General features: G+C 43.3%; 1 pseudogene; it reads right to left on the bottom strand.

Moving 5' to 3' along the window:
* Nucleotides 1–692: 692 nt before the first annotated feature.
* LOC112615145 overlaps nt 693–4,929 on the bottom strand; it is a 16,180-nt pseudogene continuing 11,943 nt past the window's right edge.

Raw genomic sequence — 4,929 nt, 5'->3', positions numbered from 1 at the left:
AGGCGTGAGCCACTGTGCCCAGCATCTGAGGCAAAATTCATCTGAGTAGAGTTTATTTGGGCCAAGTATAAGGACTGCAACCCAGGACTGTAGACAAAAAGAGTGAAACGCTATAAAATATTTAAAGAGGTTTGTTCTGAGCCAAATATGAGTGGCCATGGCCTGAGGCACAGTCTCAAGAGGTCCTGAGAACATGTGCCCAAGGTGGTTGGGTTACAGCTTAGTTTTATATGTTTTCGGGAGACATAATGCATCAATCAATACATGTGAGATATACATTGGTTGGATCTGGAAGGGTGGGACAACTCTAAGTGGGGGCTTTCAAGTCACAGGTGGGTTCAAATATTTTCTCATTGGCAATTGGTTGAGAGTAAAATTATTATCTAAAGACCTGGTATCAATAGAAAGGAGTGTCTGGGTTAAGGGATTGTGGAGACCAAGGTTGATAGGAAGTGTCACAGATGAATGTCCTTAGAGACAATAGATGGCAAATGTTTCCTATTCAGACCTTTAAAAGATGCCAGATCTCAGTTTATCTCTTTGGGATTGGGAGGGCCTGGAAGGGGAAGATCGAGTTATATTAATGGGGATTCTTTACAGATGCAAATTTCCCCCACCAAAGATGGCTTTGCAGGGCCATTTCAAAATATGGCAAAAAAACATATTTTGGGGTAAGATATTTTGATTTTTTTAAATGAAAACGATGTATTTGGGCACAAAAATGCAATACACAGTTAGAAACCATATTCTATCAATCGTGACATCCTGTAATCTAAGAACACAGAAAGTTTTGTTATTAAGAAATGCCAAGAGGAAAAAGAACTCTGTAAAGTCCTATTCAATTTACTTTCTTAGGGAAAAGGCTGTTTATTTGGCTCTTGTCACAGTTCTATCATGTCTACTCTTCTTGTAAGTTCAGCTTCGATGCTATCTAATTCTCGCTTTGCTGCTTCAATTTTCACTTGAGCAAGAGATGGATTCGGCATGAAGTCTAACTAGGACTCCAATTTTTTCTTCAAAGGTATAGTCTGTTGTTTTCATTTTGCCAGTTTCTCTGACAGTGCTACTAGGGACTGATGAGACAGAGAAGCATCTGCGCCTCTGGTTGAAAGTCGCTCCTCTGCTGCTTTGATTCCAAATCTGAATTCCTCTGACTTTGGTTTTAGAAAGTCCATGTTCTGATGACGATTATCAACTTTGGCCCTTTCTGTAGACAGATGCAACTCTGCTTTCTTGAGATCCTCTTGTAGACATTTTTCTAACACTAAAGTTGCAGTTAGATTTTTCTTCAAGTTTTTCCCGTTCAATCTTGATTTCTTCACTTTTGGATTTGGTATGAAAGAGATCAGAGGTCAAATCATTCACTGTAGGGATAAAACTAGTTAGTGAGGCATCCTTTGTTTCAAGGGCTACCGCACTGCCAACCAAAGCATTCAGATACCTGGAACCAGTGCTAGAGAGATTGGCAGGGGAAAAAATTCGCACTCTCCGTGAGAAGGTATTGGAGATACTTGGCTTCTGACTTGTATTCACTTGCTTTCTGCTTCAAGTCCTCTATTACCAGGTAGACATCTCTGTCCCGGACCCTGTTGCGTTCTGAAAGGTGATGTAAAATCTCTGTGGTCCGTGGGTTCACCTCATACTGTGGAATGGGATGATCTCCAAATATATATATTTTTTTATTTTATATTTATTTGTTTTTTTGAGACGGAGTCTCACTCTGTTGCCCAGGCTGGAGTGCAGTGATGTGATCTCAGCTCAATGCAACCTCCATCTCCTGGGTTCAAGCGATTCTCCTGCCTCAGCCTCCCAAGTAGCTGGGATTATAGGCACCCCCCACCACGCCTGGCTAATTTTTGTATTTTTATTAGAGATGGGGTTTCACCACATCGGCCAGGCTGGTCTTTAACTCCTGACCTTGTGATCCACCTGCCTCAGCCTCCCAAAGTGCTGGGATTACAGGCGTGAACCACCAAGCCTGGCCCAAATATTTTTTCTAACCACGCAGCAACGTTTCTTTCTCCTCCAGCAGCTCCATAGCTGCTGCTCCCACCACTTCACTAGCAATATTTTCATTTTCTTCTCTGTTGGGTGGTGTTACGCCAGTCAGGTTGGAAAGTAACACGTTATACAGAGTTAAATAAAATTCACCTGATGAGATGTTAGGGTTTGTGATGTTATACGGTTTGTGATGTTATGGCGTAACTTCCCAGGTCCCTTAGACAGGAATTTGGGCAAGAGGGAAAAAAGGTTAGAGATTAGTCCTCAAGAGAATAGATTCAAGTTGCCCTGAATATACATTCTGGATTAGTGGCAGTTGCAAGTGGATTTTTAAAGGAAAGGAAGAGGCAGTTCCTGAGTTGTTTACCAAGAATTTACATTAAAGTAACAAACTACTGACAGGCTACATACATTGTTCTTTGTATTATAAATTCCAGGCCAGGCAGTGGCTCATGCCTGTAATCCCAACACTTTGGGAAGCCAAGGCAGGTGAATCGCTTGAGCCCAGGAGTTCAAGATCAGCCTGGGCAACATAGGGAGACCCCTGTCTCTACAAAAAATTAAAAAATTAGCTGGGCATGGTCGTGTGCACTTGTGGTCCCAGCTACTTGGGAGGCTGAGGCAGGAGGATCACTTGAGCCTGAGCGGTAGAGGCTGCAGTGAGCTGAGATCAAGCCACTGCACTCCAGCCTGGGTGAAAGAGAGAGACCCTATCTCGAAAAAACAAACCAGGGCCAGGCGTGGTGGCTCACGCCTGTAATCCCAGCACTTTGGGAGGCCGAGGTGGGCAGATCACGAGGTCAGGAGATCGAGACCATCCTGGCTAACATGGTGAAACCCCGTCTCTACTAAAAATACAAAAAAAATTAGCCGGGTGTGGTGGCAGGCGCCTGTAGTCCCAGCTACTTGGGAGGCTGAGGCAGGAGAATGGCGTGAACCCGGGAGACGAAGCTTGCAGTGAGCTGAGATGCGCCACTGCACTCCAGCCTGGGCAACAGAGCGAGACTCTGTCTCAAAAAAAAAAAAAAAGAAAGAAAGAAAGAAAGAAAGAAAAAACAAACCAACCCAAATTCTAGGAACAAGAAGGCAAAGGGTGAGACAGCTGGTTGGGAACAAAATGACTTTAAACAATTGCCCCCAGGCATGGGGAGAGGGGGAGCAGGGAGGAATGAAAGTCCCATATTCATGTCTTTCTGGGCCTCAGGCCTCACATAGCCCAGACTGTTCTACTTTTCTTTTCTCAAAACCATATAATCATATTAATAGGTGCTAATGAAAGGACACAAAGATAGATGTGTACCCGCCCCCCCCACACCCTTTTGTTCTGCTCTCTAATCTTTGCACATACCAGAGATTTCGTAAGTTCTGTGAGCACCTGTTTTTCTGCATGTACCAGAGATTTTGTTTTGCACATACCAGAGATTTTGTAAGTTCTGAGGCAAGGTCACAAGACGTGTTTAAGTAAGATAAACTCTTGCTGCCATAAACCTGCTCTTCCGCCTCAAAGGTTGAACCGAAATATCAGAAATGGCGGGAACCAATCATAGTTAGCCAAATCGCCTTGTTCAAACACTAGCCAATCATATATCTGATTTGTATAATAACTCTATGCCCACTTTTCTTAGACTATATAACACTGCTCGGAGCTCAGTGGGGGAGCTCTCCTGCCCGTCTCGTTTCGCGAGCGAGGGAGAGTTCCAGGTTCGAACCTGTAATAAAGATCCTTGCTGCTTAGCTTTGACTCTGGACTCTGGTGGTCTTCTTCGGGGAATAAACGGTCTGGGCATAACACTAAAAGCAACCATTCCTAATCAAAACTTAAACAGGGCTAGATGAAACTATGTAAACAAAACTAAGGATATTTACTAAAAACCAACAACAAGTGTTATTTTAAATGTCAAAACACTGAAAATATTTCATTAAAATCAAGAACAAGATTCTTGATGCTTGCTAACATTATTATTTAACATTGTTTTAAGGCAGTGGTTCTCAACCCCAGATGCCCATTAGAATCATCTGGGAAGCTTTTAAATATATGTATATATAGACACCAATTAAATCTCTGAGCCTAAGGGCCTGCCATTGGAGCGTTTTTTTTGTTTGTTTTTTGTTTTTTTAAAGCTTCCTGGCTGATGCTAATGTGTAGCCCAGAATGAGAACCAGTCTTAGAGGCTTCAGCAAATGCAACATAAAAAGAAAATAAAGCAGCAGGCATCCTCACTGGGAAAGAAAGAGGGAGGGTTGTTAGATAAAATACAGAACACCCAGGTAAATTTGAATTTCAAATGAATCATGAATCACTTTTTAATATAAGTATGTGCCATACAGTACTTGGGACATACTTATATTAAAAAATTATTCCTTATTTATCTGATATTTATATTTAGCTGGGCATTCTGTATTTTTGTTTGCTAAAGCTGGCAACCCTAAAAGAAGAGATATAAATGAATTCCATTTGCTGATGCTATAATTGTCTACCTTGAAAACCCAAGAGACCCCGTTACTGGCAGTGAATCCATATGGTTCTGCAGCAATCTCCATTCTTGGCTCCTCAGAAGAAATAATTCAACTGAGGGGCATAAGGCAGAAAAAGGGACCGAGGCAAGTTTCATAGCAGGAGTGAGTTTATTAAAACGCTTTGGCCGGGCGCGGTGGCTCAAGCCTGTAATCCCAGCACTTTGGGAGGCCGAGACGGGCGGATCACAAGGTCAGGAGATCGAGACCATCCTGGCTAACCCGGTGAAACCCCGTCTCTACTAAAAAATACAAAAAACTAGCCGGGCGAGGTGGCGGGCGCCTGTAGTCCCAGCTACTCTGGAGGCTGAGGCAGGAGAATGGCGTGAACCCGGGAGGCGGAGCTTGCAGTGAGCTGAGATCCGGCCACTGCACTCCAGCCTGGGTGACAGAGCGAGACTCCGTCTCAAAAAA

This window comes from Theropithecus gelada, chromosome X, assembly GCF_003255815.1.
Source record: "Theropithecus gelada isolate Dixy chromosome X, Tgel_1.0, whole genome shotgun sequence".
Lineage (NCBI taxonomy): Eukaryota > Metazoa > Chordata > Mammalia > Primates > Cercopithecidae > Theropithecus > Theropithecus gelada.
The sequence above is the reverse complement of the archived record's forward strand: the minus strand, read 5'-3'. Positions and strand labels throughout refer to the sequence as shown.